Source organism: Anolis carolinensis, chromosome 1 (genome assembly GCF_035594765.1).
Source record: "Anolis carolinensis isolate JA03-04 chromosome 1, rAnoCar3.1.pri, whole genome shotgun sequence".
In the NCBI taxonomy this organism is placed as follows: domain Eukaryota; kingdom Metazoa; phylum Chordata; class Lepidosauria; order Squamata; family Dactyloidae; genus Anolis; species Anolis carolinensis.
In genome coordinates, this window is record NC_085841.1 from 131,914,434 (window position 1) to 131,931,562 (window position 17,129).

A 17,129-nucleotide genomic window follows, 5' to 3' on the forward strand; every position below is an offset into this window, starting at 1 on the left:
ATAGGGCAGTGTAGACATTGACCATCTCTGGATATACATGCATGCAGATAATATAAAACATAACCAAAGTGGTCCTTGATGAAACTGGCAGCAACTGTAAATAGTTAACACAGTGATCACAAAGGTTGCTGCTTGTTGGGCTCAAGTTCATCTGATCAATCACGCATTATATTTTTTCGTTTGTTCTCATTATAAATATTTTTTAATGAACATGCTTTCTTAACATTGTAAATATTTTTAAAACTGAGATTTTTGCAAAACGTGACTTATAGATTAAGCTAATAAAGTAGGTTCTACTCTTTCAGCGGTCTGCCTTGAAATGTAAATGTATTTTATGGTGATGTATTTTAATTTTTGTTCAACTGGGCTTGGTTCCCATGTAAGCCACCCCAATTCCTTTAGGGGAGATAGGGCAGGATATAAGAATAAAGTTATTATTGTTATTATCATTAATAATAATAACAATAATAAAGTTGTTGTTATTATTATTATTATTATTATTATTATTATTATTATTATTATTATTACACATATATGTATTGTTCTGGCTATCATTATCATATGCCTAAATGAAAGATACAAAGAAACACAGTATTAAACATGCAAACGTCTTCAGTCTAGAAATCAGCTCTCATGGATTTCCCTTTTTCGTACAAGCAGCAACATATATGGACAATTTTTAATTTAAGGATGTTTTCTGATATACAATGAAACAGTATACAGATGGATGCTGAATACAATAAACTGAAGTGTACAATTCTTTCCTTCTACCAAGGAGTTATAATGAGAGATCTAAGATTTTAGAATTAAATGATCTCCATATATAACTAAAGAGAACTTTATTTACTAGCTAACATCTATCAGGAATATATAATTTATAGCACAGAGACAAAATAGAATAATGATTGTTCTTGGTATTGCATCCCACACTGGACCCTTACAGTGTTGCGGATGTGGTATACAATAGGAAGAATATGTGCTCCATGCTGCCATTGGCATATGTTTTGAAACACAATGCACACATCTTGCCACCCTGAGTCCTCTCCAAATGGGAGGTGCATGCTGTTTCTGCATCTGGACTTATTTCAGCTAATCGTGACAAGGAGATGCCTGCTTCGTGTTTTGATTCTCACAGAGGAAATTCAGAAGCAGGCAGCTGTTTTCATATTTTCATATTTCTGAAGTGCAATATATAGGAAGCTGCCTCGGAACAAGTGAAAACTTTGATCCATCTAGCTCACAACTGTTTATATTAACTGGCAGCAGTACTGTCATTTTTCAGTGGTATTCCACGATAGCATGCATGGTCTTTTGTCATATTATTTTGTATTTTTCTGTTAATGAAAATATTTGTGGAATGAAATGGATGAATATATGAGCTATGAGCCCATAAGCTCTGCTCTTTCCCAAACTCAGTGATCTCCCACCAATACAATATATCATTTAAGAACACAATGGTTTTGCAGGGTTAGGCAAGCACCCCATTTCTATCAGCAGCCAATCCACAACCACTGTGTGGCTGGATCTACAATGTCATATATCCCAGGATCTGATTCCAGATTATCTGGCAATATAGACTCATAATCCAGTTCAAAGCAAATAATCTGGGATCATATCCTGGGATATAGGACAGTGTGATCCAGCCTGTGAGAAGCCTACAGTCAGGATAACTTTTATTTGCTTCTAGTATTCTGTTGGAGGGCTCATCCAGAGTTCTTGGACTTGTTGAATATAGTACCTGTATTTACTGTACTGGTCAATTTCTTGTGAATTTAGGGGGCAAGCTGTGATTTTTTAAAACTAAGGGCAAAAGCTGTTTTTCCCCCCCTCTCCTAAGATTGTCTGACCTAGACCATGATAAATGGCGATGTCTGGCCTCTTTTACACTGCCATATAATCCAGATTTTCAAAGTAGACAATCCACAATATCTGCTTTGAACTGAAGCCCCATCTAACTGCCATAAGAAGTCCAGATTATCTGGATTATATGGCAGTGTAGAAGGGGCCTGGATTATATGAGTCTGTGCTGCCATATAATCCAGTTCAAAGCAGAAAATCCGGATTTTATATGGCAGTGTAGAAGGGGCCCTTGATTCTCTTGGTTCCTCCTGTACTTCCTAGGCAGTCTTGAATGGGAGTGTGACCTCTCCTTCCCGGTCTCCTCTGATCTTTCCTTTTTCATTACATTTCCAGGGAGAAAAAGAAACCCTGCCTACACTTGCAGGAAAAAAGAACCCTAATGTGGTGTATTTTATGCATGACTGGGGGATGTATGGATCTTCTACAAAGCACGTAACTCATAAACAGAATCACCCAATATTTAACAAAATAATTCATCATCTGGAGACAGCTAGAAATGCATTGATTTGAACACAAAGTATCTGTTTATTTAAAAAGTGCTCAAAAGATTTTGTTTCAGCTCTGCATTCTAAGTGAATTTAGTTGGTTTTGTATTTCCTGGATTAATATATGGATCAGAAACTTAATTCATTTTCCTTTGTTGTTGTTGTTGCACATCTTGTGATTTGGCTTGTGGGCTCAAAAATGTACCAAAGTCGTAACAGCATATATTGCAAGGCAAAATAAGAAATAAATTTTGAATGAAATCTACTAGCATAATTGCTTACTTTAGTGGAATTGTACATGGATTGGTAATATTTTGCATCCCCTAAAATCTGCTTGTAGCAAATAGTTTTTGACAAGTTGTGTCAAGGTGACACGCCCAAGGCAACGGAGCACTAAGAACCGAACACAGAGACCAATAACTATCTAATATCTTTATTAAGGAAATATATAAGAATGATAAAAACAAGTAGAAAATATGGTCCAGAGGCAGACCTTTCAGATGAGGTCAAATAAAGTCCAGAAATGTTTTGTCCAATAAATGATATTAGAGTTCAAAGTAGAATCCAACAAACCGAAACACACACTATTGCCAAGCAATAGTGTGGGGAAACATCCAGGGTCTTTCAAGGTCCAAGGTAAATCCACAACAAGGCTGGAAACAAAACTTGATTCTAGGAACAAGGTCCATGACTAGGAGCAAGGCAAGGCAATTCTTGAATACTTGGATAGGCAAAGCAAGGAGACTGGGATTGCGGACTTTGCGAAGTCCACACAAGGCTAGAAACACGAAATCACTCCCGAAGTAGATCTGTTGACTCCGCACGGAACCTACCGTGCCAGGCACATTTAACTAGGTCTAGCGCTCCCTTTCCCTAGGGAACAGGAAACGAAACACAGCTCTCTCCAGATGTGAGACTCCCTAGATTTTCCCAGGGGAACATGGCTAATCAATGTCTTGTTTAGCTGCAAGTCTCAAACTCCTTCGAACCTGCTCCTTCTCTCCCCTGCCCGCAGTATAGGATTGTCTCCTAACAAAAGGGGGTGAGAACTGCTCAAGGTCTGTTTTAATGGGTTCTTGGGCAAAAACATCAACATCAGGCATCTGGAAAAATTCCGGCTCTTGCTGAGCCGGCGAAAACCCCATGTTTTCATCTTCATCAGCCACGGTGGCACTGGGAGCAGGACTACAAGGCCCATGAGGCATTACACAAGGCAGAGTGGGCTGGGGAGACGTTTCCATCTTGTAATCGCTTGTCTATTCATGTATTGTTATATTATGCCCATTGTAAAAGCAAAATAGTCAAAAACAACGCATGCTTTCTGGCTTAGTGCAAAAATGGGATGGAGGAGTCTTATGAACAAGCCCATGCAAATGAACATGGATCAAAAGTATAGTGTTCTCTCAAGCCTCAGTGATCAAGCCTTTTAGGTGTTCACAGAGCCCTCTAATTTTTGGAACCCTATTTCAAACAAATGTGGGGTAGACTGTTGATATCTCCTGGGGTTTGATTCCTGGACCCTCCATGGATACCCAAAATTTTGGATGTTTACATGCTGTTATATACAGTTATTAAAATGGTGTCCCTTCTATGAAATGGCAAAATCAAGGTTTACTTTTTGCAAGCTTTTTGGGAAGGAAATTATTTTTTCAAGGTGTGGATACTTGAATATGTGAATCCAGAATCCAGAAGGCTGATTATATGTGAATTGTCTTGGTCATATTTTGCATCTCTGAAGTGGATTTGGTTAATTGAGCATACTGTGAAGAACTGTTTTCTTTTGCTGTCCTGAATTTTATTGCTAGTCATGATCATAAGATGATGCAGAATTTTACTACAAGGAAAGAGATAGAGAGAAATGTGTTTGATTCATAATTTCACAAATATAAATATTTATTTAAATTTTAAATATAAAGACGGTTTTCTAACGTAACTCTAAAGTAATCAACACAATCTTGATTAGCCTGTTCTTGTGTGAAATGACCATTTCATTATCTCTTGTCTCATTTTATTTTTGTGACCTTTTAGTTTAGATGGTACCAGAACAATTCTCGAAGTATCTGTTGCCATTGGTTATATTATAGCAGAGCTTCCCAAACAGTGTGTCACAGTATGTTAGTGTGCCGCCTTCATTGTGTAGGTAGGTCATACAAATATTATTAGCATCCTCGGAGTCTATGTGAAAATAAGCAATAAGTAATATATTTCAAATATATAAATGGAAGACTTTCATGAGATATATTGTATCCCCACACATTTCGTTATTAGAATTTATGTATGTGTCTGTATCTCTTATTTAACTTCTGGTTTACAAGTAAAACTCAATTATTGTGTTGCGAAATGATGCATGTCTAAAAAGTATGTCATCAGTATAAAATGTTTGAAAAACTGTACTTGAGATATGTATATTGATGGTTATGCAATATAATTTCATCAGTCCTTATATTTTGTAGTCGAACCTTGATTACTGTAAGTGTTTATCTTATCTGACCTTACAAAACTCAGCTTTGGAATTAATATTTAAAATGATCAATTTTGCCAGATGTGATTTCTAGCTAGGCAGTTTAGAAGAGAAATGTAACTTTAAATATTGAATTTTATTACATTCAGCTTCAGAAATTCAACTTTTCCCCAAATTTTGTTTTGCGTATTGCATTATGTGCTGCCAGAGCTGTGAAACTAAATTCATTTTCAGCAAAGACAGGTATTTATGAAACCAAATGTAAAGGAGAGGGCTAGATGTTACTTAAATCGAGTTTTTTAATACAAAGTTTTATTGAATTCTTTCACATTAAGGTACATTTTTTTCACTTGTCACATTGTTGACCATGCAGAACCAGGCTCTTTCTATATGAAATTGATAAGATATTAAGTATATATTTTATAAAAAGTGTTTCATGGTCTTTTCTTCATCTGTGTGCATTAAATTATAATTACTAAAACCACCAGTTTAAGATGAGTGAATAGTTTAAGTAAACTCAGAATCCAGGTTTTCTAGCTTCAGAACCCATTCTATTGCCATATCATGCATAAATGTTGAGATTAATCAGTTCAGGATTCTTGAAGCAGAGGCACGGATGTAAGATGTGATCAGTTAAGTCATAAACTATGCTCATCATTCATTCATAGACAATCACTCAGGGTGAAGTATGATTGTCTTCCAGGGGTAGAGTCTTGATGGTGGATCCTTAAGTAACCATGGAGACCTGTTATGGATCTGCATGGTCTTTTGCAGTGAGGGCATACATTTCCAGATGGAAGGCTGTCCCAACAAGTGTTAACTTGATGTGCCTTTCCATTGACATGTCCTCCCATTTGCCCTCTATTTGCACCTCTTCAAGATCCATAGCACTGTTGGCAAGGGCGGTTCACCCGTTAGGTGAACTAGGTGGTTGCTGAAAGTGCCATGCTCTGTGGGGCGCAGTTGAGGCGCCTCTTGAGGCGCCTCCAAGTTGAGAAGCTTCTTGTCTTTTTTTCTTTTTCCCCCTCGCTGCTGGGAGAGGACATGCCCTCCTGCGTGTGCGCATGCATGCATGCATGCGTGGGCACCACCGCCTCCTCCTCCCAGACTCGGTGCCAGAGGCAGGCAGGCGAGGAGGGAGGCATGCCCCAAGGGACAACAAGAGAGACCTCCACCGGTGCGGACAATGGCAAGGTAGGGCCAGCACGAGGAGGGGGCCGGGGCCAGCTGGGAGTGGGCAGCGGCAGGTCCCTAGACTGCCCACTCCCAGCCGGCCCCGCCCCCTCCTCCTCCTCCTCGTGCCAGCAGTGTCCCTACCTTGCTATTGTCTGCACCTGGCTCCATAGGAGGAGGAGGAGGAGGAGGAGGAGGAGGGGGGGGCAGGGCCGGCTAGGGGGGCCACCAAAAAATCTGTTCGCTTACACATGAAAATTACCTAGGGCCGGCCCTGACTGTTGGTAACAGTTGGCCTCCAGTTAGAATGCTCTAGTGCCAGGGCTTCCCAGTTCTCAGTGTTTATACCAAATTCTTTTAGGTTAGCTTTAAGCTCATCTTTAAATCTCTTTTGTTGTCCACCAACATTCTGTTTTCTGTTCTTGAACTGAGAATAAAGTAATTGCTTTGGAGACAGTGATTGGCTATTTGGATACAGTGGCAAGTCCAGTGAAGTTGATGGTGGAGAATCATTGCTTCAATGCTGGTGGTCTTTGCTTCTTCCAGAATGGCTATGCTAATAGCTTATGCTAGCTGAATAGTAAATTCCAGATACATAGTGTTCTTTTAAATAACTGCCATTAATTGGTGTAAAGGAAGGGGGTGGAAAAGAGGAATATAATTTTTTCACATTTGCAGGTTGAATATCGCTTATCTAAAATGCTTGGAACCAGAAATATTTCGGAATACCTGTACTTGCATAGATGCATGTAATGAGATATGGAGATGGGACCTAAGTCTAAACACAACATTATTTTAGGTTTCATATATATCCTATACACATAGCCTGAAATTAATATTATACAATATTTTTACTAATGTTGGTTATGAAAGAAAATGCGTTTACACTGAACTCTCGGAAACCAAAGGTGTCAGCATCTCAACCATCAATGTGGATAATTTTGAATTCTGGATAATTTTTCATTTTGATTCCTGGATAAGGGATGCTAAGCCTGTATGTACATACACAAACATACAAATCCACACACACACACGCATGATTAGTCTGCATAAGGGTTGTTGTATGTTTTCCGGGCTGTATGGCCATGTTCTAGAAGTATTTTCTCCTGATGTTTCGCCCACATCTATGGCAGGCATCCTCAGAGGTTGTGAGTTATGGAAGCAGGGAAGGTTTATATATATATATCTGTGGAAGCAAGGAAGGTTTAAATATATCTGTGGAAAGTCCAGGGTGAGAGAACTCTTTGTCAGTTGGGTTTGCATACGCTCCAATACTTGCGTTAATCTTAAATTAATCTAATTAAATTAGTTCAAACACCAACAGAAGAATTGATTAGCAAGAGGAAGGAACAAAGCAAAACTCCAGATTTCTCCTCTACCCATCAGTGGCAGTAGCCAATACTGCTGCTTAATCACTAACCACAGAATAGGATACCATGTAACATGTATCTGATAAAGCTGTGGCCATCTATGGCTGTAATTTCCTAGCATTTTGAGGCTTGAATAAACATGGAAACCTCTTAATAAAACATGCTGATGGAGATTTTTAGATCAAATTTGTATCTGTACAAAAGTATTTTTAATTGGCTAGAAGTCCAGAACATGATGGCTAATCAGAACAGTTTTTGAAAAAGCACAGGATCTGAAGTTTGATATGTGACTAATAGATTCAGGAGCATCAAGAGTAATAATCATTTATACATTTCACTTTTGATTTTCAGAGGGAAATGATTAAGATCTTCTCCTTAAAACCAGGTTTTATATCCTGTTTTTATACAGCTCTATATCTGTAGTATTGGTTTGCACATGTTCTTTTCACTCATCTTGCTTCAGTTTGCATTTTATAGTAGATTTTAAATTGAATTTTGTTAACATTGTGATCTATTTTGAAAGTTTGCTTGAAAGGAAAGCAGGATAGACTATGTGAGAAATATAATACTATTCCTTTGTTCAAACTGCATATTTCGTATTCCTTTTTTATAATACTTATGACATGGTTGTAGTGTAGCTCTGTATTCAGTTTGGACTAGAGGCAAAAGTCCCGAGGGATTACCAAACCATGAGTATAAACTGAAAGCTTTGCTCAATTTATGACAAATGGAGAGAGACAGGGGACTTTCTCTGTCACAGCTCAGTGTCTTTGCCACTGTGCCACAACAGCCAGAACGTTTCTGTGGCATATCCTATATACTCATGTATAAATCTAGAAATATTAGTAAAAAATCAATCCCAAAAAACAGGGCTGACTTATCCTCAGGTCAATGTGAGTACTGTAACCCAACTCTTACTGAAAAAGGAACCATCCCTTTCTCTGAGTAGAGTGTCAAAAGGCAAGACCTTACTCTGTCCTGAGAGAATCTAAAAGAAGTGCCGATCCTCAATACTATGGGACCATTTCTGGCCTTTTTAAATGCCTGGGTGGGAAAATGACAGTGGCAGCCAGGGGTAGCTGGTCCCGAGAGTTGGCATTGATGCTTCCCACTATGAAATAACCCTCAACTACCTATGGGTCATATCAACATCCATAATTTTGGCCCCCCAACCTGCCTTCAACTTGACTTATACAGGAGTATATATAGTACAGTAGAGTCTCACTTATCCAACATAAACGGGATGTTGGATAAGCGAAAATGTTGGATAATAAAGGAGGGATTAAGGAAAAGCCTATTAAATGTCAAATTACATTATGATTTTACAAATTAAGCACCAAAAAACATCATGTTTTACAACAAATCAACAGAAAAAGCAGTCCAATACATGGTAATGTTATGTAGCAATTACTGTATTAATGAATTTAGCACCAAAACTTTGCAATATATTGAAAACATTACTATAAAAGCATTGGCTACTAACAAATAGACTACGAGTAAAGATAGAGTTGCATAAAATGAACTTACAATAGCAACATTGTCGAAAATTAAATCCATAAAAAGTTAAATCCTTGCTGCCTAGAGAAACAGCTGTGGATTGGGGCAGGATGCAAACTGCGTTGGATAATCCAGAACGTTGGATAAATGAATGTTGGATAAGTGAGACTCTACTGTAGTAGCTCCCAAGCTATGGAACTGTGCAGTACTATAATTGTACAATTCTAAAGTTATTGTGGAGGTCAAAGGGGGGGGTGCACTCTTCTCAAACTGGAAATACATATTGTAAATAGGAACATTTTCCCCAGGTTTTTGATTGTTGCTGCTGTTTCTCTTGAAACAACAATGCATTCTTGAAGAGCACCGAGGTTACTAGTGGCACACAAAATGAAGTCAATTCGAATAATTCAATATAAAAACAATCTTTCGTTTGCCAATGGCTATTTTTAAAACCAAGATATCCTTGGAGATTAAAAGTCAACCCTTTGTACTTTATGGATTGCGTTCATAAACCTTAATGGATTGCTGTACTTAGATATTCATTGCTGTTTTGTTCTTATTGAAGGGCCATTTATTTTAACAGTCAAAACTTGGAAAGGGAGAAAGATTGTACAGAGACAATAAGGCTATGGGTGAGTACGTTTCCACCAAACATCATTAGTGTATTTGGATTACTTAACAATGCTGTGCTGCTCTTAGCAATATGAATGTGTTATAACATATACTGTGTTTCAGGTTAAAGAGGACTATGTGCAATGGGGCATTATTGAGGCTCCCATTGCTCAACCCTAGTAAATTGGCATTTACTAGGGTTGAACAGTTGATATAATAAAAAAATATGTGTTGCCTTTGTATTACTAAATGGTAATTTATTAATATTTCCTCATTACAAGTCACAAAGATTTATTGTCAACATACTGTTCAACTGTATGAAGCACTCACATTGGTTTCTCAATGTGAGTTTCTCAAGTCGCCCCTGACACGAGAAAAAAAACACCCTCACATTGGTACCTGAATTTTAAAATTCCTGTTCAACACATATATAAATGTATAGATAGTCTAAAAAGGCTCTCCTGACTTATCGTACACTGATTATACCATTGGCTGGTGGCTTATTTACAGAACTAGACAGGTAAGTATTGTACTGGTTACAGCAAAGATGGACATAGAATTGTCCAAAGGTGAGTTTCAGATGTAATCCTGTCATGCAACACAGGACCTAGTTCAGTGTGTTACTGTTCTTGGACCTGTGACAACAATGCCATCAGGTGTAATGTATGTGTAAATTGTATGTGTATTTTTGCTGGGGGATTCCTAATACAATCACATTCAATTTCAAAATAGGAAACTTCTTTAAAGTGAAAGCACTGGTAAAGAAGTTGATTGGAAAAGTTAATAATAATAATAATAATAATAATAATAATAATAATAATAATAATAATAAGTTTATTTGTATCCCACTACCATCTCCCCCGGAGGGGACTCAGGGCGGAAATATCAAATACAAAACAATAACAATATACAATACATCAATAAACAATAACATGCACTAATTGTAATATTTGCACATTAACCAAAAAGAATAAAAACACACTTATTAAAAACATAGAAGTTAAGAGAATGGGATCAGTCCAACACTTTTCAGGACTCATTTAAAACCAGAACAACAGATGCTAATGGGTCAGAAGAGGTAGTGTACTGTCCAGAATGTCATAAATAAGGTTAACACGAGGAATAAGAGAACTATTAAAGAGAAATAAGTTTCTTCAGGAAACTGAAGCTTTAAGGAGGACAGAAAGGAACACATGCTTCCCAAAAGGAAATACAAGTAGAAAATAAGGGATACAAAGAAAGATGTTAAAGAATGTACTACAAATAACATTACATAAATATTTTAATTACATCAACAGCAAGAGAGACAATAGAACAATTGAGTAAAAACAGAGTTAAAAGAGTATGAAAGGAAGATAAGAAGCTAATTTTAAAAACATGCCTTTATTTAAAAAAGATGTAGGACTTCCTGTGTTTGAACTTGTAGTTTAAAGAAGACAGTCTAAGAAACTGAGTCAAATAGCAGTGGTAATACATTCAAGATTTCACTTTTAAATTAAAAACAAACATATTACCAAATGATACCTTTTACTTAGCTATCTTCCAATATGCAACACATCTTTAAGAACTACTGTTGTGCCAGAGAACTGGAAAGTGGCCAACCCAAAACACACACACACATATCAAGAAATTAAAAGTCAGTTAGGTTAATATTCTGTTCTGAATAAATGGATGAAAACCACTATTAAAGATAAATTATCAGGATTATAAAATGCTACCCTTGCTGAAAAAGTACAGCAATGTGGATATATCCTATTTGATAGCTTAATAGCCTAAAGGCACCAGATCCTCTCTTATTTAGGGCCCTTCCACACAGCCATATAACTCAGAATAATCTGCAATATCTGCTTTGAACTGGATTATCTGAGCCCACGCTGCCATATAATCCAGTTCAATGTGGATTTTATACAGCTGTGTGGAAGGGGCCTAAGGGGCCCTCCAGGCAGGCCCTATTTCCCAGGATCTGATCCCAGGTTTTCTGCTCTAAACTGGATTATATGAATCTGTACTGCCAGATAATCTGGGATAAACAGAAAACCTGGGATCAGATCCTGGGATATAGGGCCTGTCTGGAAGGGCCCTTAGAAACTTAGCAGGGTCAGCTCTACCTATTACTTAGATGGGAGTCCTGCAATGAATACCAGGTGCTCTGGGCTATATTTCAGTAGGGGAAATTGGCAAAACCACTGCTTGAATATTCCTTGCCTTAAAAAATTCTATGAAATCCATGGGGTCAATAAGTGATTTGAAGGCACATAACACAAACATACATATTCTGTGAACAGAAGGTTACAGTTTGAGGATGCCTGGTTTCTCCAGTAGTAGCTCTGTGATAAAAATGTTGGTTGCTTAGTCTAAGGTGTGGATAAACCAGACACCTGGTTTGGATGTCATGATAAAACAAGGTTCTGGAGGAATCATGAGTAGTTCATGACAAGCAGTGGGTTAATGAACACTAGTTGAGTATTCCCTTTTGCAGCAGAGATACTAGCTAATGAAATTTCAGAATTTGACCTAATGTAGGGCCCTTTCACACAGACATATAACCCAGAATATCAAGGCAGAAAATTCCACTGTCTGTTTTGAACAGGGTTATCTAAGTCCACACTGTCATATATTCCAGCAGAAAATGTGGGCTTTTATTCAGCTGTGTGGAAGGGGCCTTACATTATGTGGTGTCTGAACCTGACTGGAGAGAACACTGGCTTCTCTCGTTCTTCTTTTGTAAGGGTTATTTCTAGGACTTGTTTCAGGAGGAACAAGTCAGAGTGCCTGTTTCTGCCACTGGATACCACACTAAACAATCCAGAGATGGGAATTTCAAGGTTTGTATAGTTGCTCCCTATGCAATCTGCAGTATCTGGGTAACGTGTAGTTGCAACCTGAGGCTAAACCATAGGATATCCCACTGTCCTTGACTTACCGGTACTTCATTTGTCATCAGCCTAAATTCAGAAACAGTCACACTGACAGGTCCTTGCACCCTACCAAGATGCGGAATAGGAATATTCTGTACTGCATGCTAAGCAAGTGACCAGTGTGCTAAATTAATTTCTCACATTTAGATTTCAACACTGATTTTTTATTGTATGAAAAGGGAATACTCAATATCTTCTGAAATATTTAATATTTTATTCCAGTTTAGACTCATATCATGATAGCCACTGTAGTAGGTTCCATTCAAATCCATTAATCCCCTTCTCTTCTCTGTCTTCTTTCATTGTACCTTCAGTGCTTCAACACAGATGTGGCAACACTCAAAGGCTGCAGACAGGGAGATCCATTTGCTAGTGGTATCCATTCAAATTCACATCTCTATTGTGAAATAGCTTAAATACAACCTAGTGTATAATAGTATAATAGCTGATGATATATAGCTTGTTAAGAACATTAATTAATAATTTTCTGAGGAACATCAATAAATATTATAAGGTATGAAACCAACCAATCATATAGGATAGGTCAAAGGCTACACTCTAGAACAGTGTTTCTCAACCTGTGGGTCCCCAGATGTTTTGGCCTTCAACTCCCAGAAATCCTAACTGCTGGTAAACTGGTTGGGATTTCTGGGAGTTGTAGGCCAAAACACCAAGGGACCCACAGATTGAGAACCACTGCCCAAGTATTTACCATGAAGCCTACTAAAGGCCCAAGATACAGCAGCAATGGTGAAGCCTGCTTTAGTGTATGCAGTAAGTGGGAAAATAGGAAGAAATATACAGATGGGTCAATAATGCAGTTCTATATGGGTACAAGAATATACTAAAAGGGGTGCGTGGAGTTTTTAATCATATGTGCAACATTCGTGGCAAGGAAATGATGTGGATAGAAACTGAGAGCATGGATTTAGCAAAGCGATCAAAAGGATCTATGCAGAAACGTATTAGACCAAACACACAATACAGTAGAGCCGTGGTTATCCGAGATAAAGGGGCGGGCCCCATCTCGGATAACACAATACAGTAGAGCCGTGGTTATCCGAGATAAAGGGGTGAGCCCCATCTCGGAGATGGGGCTCACCCCTTTATCTCGGATAACTGAACGGCTCGGATAGGGTGAGAGCTCGCTGAGGGACGTCTCCCTGGATCTCTCTCAGCCGGGCCCTTGCTGGAGGAGGGGCTTTCCTCCAGCAATGGCCTGGCTGGGGAAAACCCGCAGCACGCTCCTCGTTTCTCGGCCACTGCTGGAGGAGCGCCTAGCAGTGCTCATGGGTTGCTTCCCGAGGGGCGAGGGCTCAGCCCAGGGAGGCAGCCCACAAGCGCTGCTGCTGCCGCAATCACGGGCACTTCCAGGCGCTTCCTCCTCCCTCTCCCTCTCCTTTTCTCAAGCTCCCTTTACTCGAGAGAAGGAGAGGGAGAGGGAGGGGCACGGATAAAGCGGATCTTGGTTAACCAGAACTCGATTAACCGGGGCTCTACTGTACGACCAAATTGGGCAACTTGATGGTCAGAGCATAGTTACGTATTGTCAATAATACATTATATCAAACTTACAGATATTTATAACCATTTTTTTTTGCAAATATGTATTGCTGTTTACTTTAAATATGTGGGATTATGCTTGGAAGATAGTGCTGTTTTAATGCCTAGGGTTGGTAGGAAGCTGGACTTTTCCCTAGAAAGTGAGAATTTGTAGGGATTTGTTTATAACCACACCTGTCTTCTTGTCTGTAAAAGTACACCCAATGTTAAAATAAATTATCAAAAAGATAATCAAATTATCATGAATCGTTAGCAAGTATCTCAATAAACTCAGTTTTTCTCCAGATTTTCAATGTTAGTTCTTCGGAACATAAAAGTTTCATGTATTTTATCAGAATAACTACACTTTTGAAATATGCAGAGGTCTGACAAGTAAAAGGTTAGGTAATTTGTAAGCAATGCAAATTGATTTTCTGTGCTCAGATTTGCATTTCTAGCCCCTTCTGTCCATAGAGAGACGTGGGTGAGAAATAAATAAATGTAATTATCATCATCATCAATATTGATTTGAAACCTTAAAGTTGTAGATTTTTTTTCTAAATTGGTAAATCAAATTTATATATATTTCAAATAATTCAAAAATAAATAGGTAATGGTCTAATCAGATTTGGAATAAGAAATTAGTTCTTCATGCAAGACAAAATAACTTGACTAGCTAATTCTTTGGGACTTCACACATGTTTTATGATGAACATAACCTTTCAAGACCAGGGCCAGTCTAGCTGTAACCAATTGATCACAAATTCCTTCTTAATGTATTGGTTATAACAACTGAATAAGTAAACAAACGGAAAAAGGCCAATTTTTTCTAATATATACTCCTTTTAGACATAACCATTTTAATTTCCTCAAATACTTTGAATTGAGTATAGGAAGTTCTAGAGGAATTAACTAATGGTCTGCCTAATGTGAATGTCCTTTATCTTTTGTAAACTAACTGAGCAGTCAGGCTACCTGATCAAAAAGTACAGTAGACTCCCAGTTAACCAGAACTCAAGCAACTGGAACTCTTAAGCAACCAGCATTTTTTAAAATTATACTTTAAATAAAAAACCTGTTTTTATAATACAGCAAAATAGTAAAACTGTGTTCCATTATATTGTCAAACCAGTTATGGACTTCTGTGTTATACAGATGCTATGTAGCTGCTAGACTGTCTCAGGCCCCTTCCACACATCTGTATAAAATCCAGATTGAACTGGATTATATGGCAGTGTGGAATCAAATAACCCAGTTCAAAGCAGATATTGTGGATTATATGCCTTGATATTCTGGGTTATATGGACGTGGAAGGGCCCTCAGTGCTATACAGTGCTGGTCTTGAGTATGCCATTATGGGTCAGTTCTGGTATATGTAGATGTCCTTGATTATGATAGAAACGCATGGTTAATGCTCTTACCCGGCAATGTGTGTTCTGATATTGCTTACTGGCAGCATTACCATAAATCCACTAATCCCTAAAGGTCACATCCAGGGCTGGCCCTAGGTAATTTTCAAGTGTAAGCAAACAGTATTTTGAAGCCCCTCAACCAATCACTGAAAAATACACTTTATCTATATATATAAAAGAGTGATGGCATCAGGGCAGCGGACAGAACAACAAAACTACAGGCCCCCCAACCTCGAAATTTGACAACACAACCCATCATCCACGGCTCTAGGTTGATACAACAAAAAGAAAAGAAAAATAAAGCCCTAATTAGAGAGAGAGGAATAATTGTTTTTATCCAGTTGCTGCCAGTTACAAGGCTAAGTTCCTCCCACTTGGTCTCCTAGCAATCTACTCAGCCCAGGGGATAGGCACAAGAGTTTGGAGAGACCCCTAAGGGCCATCCAGCCCAACCCTTTCTACTATGCAGCAGGACACAATCCAAGTATTCACAACACATGGACAACGTATAAATACTATACAATACTACACAGGGACATAGACCCCCTCTACCCTCACCACTTTCACACTACACAAACAACCAAATGCATACTAAACATAAAGACAACCATGCAACAGACATTCAATACCACCACTACCTCAGCAATTTCTCACCAACACCACCAGACAACGCCACAGTAACATGTGGCCGGGCACAGCTAGTATATATATATATATACACACACACACACACACACACCATATCTATATCTATATCTATATATAGATATACACACCATATCTTTATATATACCATATCTTGGGACCCAAGATATGATCCTAATAATTAAATAATGTTGTGCAAGGAATCAAAATGTGCTTTTCTATTGCACTCAATGTGTATATATTTAAAAGACATACAAAACGATGCCAAGGAGGAAAAGGAAAGGAGAGGGGTGCTTCCTATTCCTCTGCGTCCACCATTTTTTGCCCCTGTTGGAATTGTCCACATGCTTGTGGACTTCAGTGGCTTCTCTGTGTGATTCTCTCTGTGATTCTCCCAGGCAGGAAGAGGCCAGACTTTGAAGCTCTAAGGCCATTCAATGCTAATCAAGATGGCCAATTGCACCGTTCACACTTGCCTCAGATAGGTTTTCTTCCATGTTGGATCTTCCTAGTTCCAAGTAGGAACTGATGCCCAAACCCTCTGGAGTGCCAAAGCCTCTGGTCTATCTATTCCAACCCTCTTCTGCCTTCATGCAGCAAAAGCACAATCAAAGCCCCCCTGACAGATGGCCATCCAGCCTCAATATTGATGATAACAATAATGAGTTGGAAGAGACCCCTTGGACTATCTAGTCCAACCCCCTTCTGCCTTCATGCAGCAAAAGCACAATCAAAACACCCCTGACAGATGGCCATCAAGCTTCAATATTAAAGATATATATTTTGGGCACTGAAAAACACTTCTGAAGCACTGCTGTTTTGTTGCGTTGGCTAGTCACCGATCAGGGCAAGGGAGGGGATGGGGCACTCTGCACTTGCCCCAGGGTACCCTGTCTGTCTCTCTGTGTTCTGGATGCTGTGCTGCAGGGTGGGCGGCTGCTCCGAGGAGGATGCGGAGCTGGCATAAGAGGTCTTGGAAGTGCTTTGCTTCCGAGAAAGAAGCAAGGCAGAAAGGGAGCCACCAAGGCAAAGCAAGAAGGCAAGAGGCAGTGAGGGAGGGAGGGCAATGAGCGATGAGAAAGGGCTGTGGCCTGGCGCAAGCTTCTGCCTTCATGCAACAAAAGCATAATCAAAGCGAATGGGGGCGAAGAGGA

General features: G+C 38.9%; 1 protein-coding gene across 23 annotated transcripts in view; it reads left to right on the forward strand.

Annotated features, from left to right (window-relative positions):
- The window catches only part of myt1l (myelin transcription factor 1 like), a 410,971-nt gene that overhangs the window by 18,179 nt on the left and 375,663 nt on the right, over positions 1-17,129 (forward strand). The window contains exon 3 of one of the 23 annotated variants that reach the window (XM_062982500.1): positions 9,412-9,478. The exons of the other annotated variants lie outside the window; for them this stretch is intronic. The gene's annotated coding sequence lies outside the window, so the exon portion shown is untranslated. The remainder of the gene's footprint in view (positions 1-9,411; positions 9,479-17,129) is intronic. 23 annotated transcript variants of the gene reach the window in all.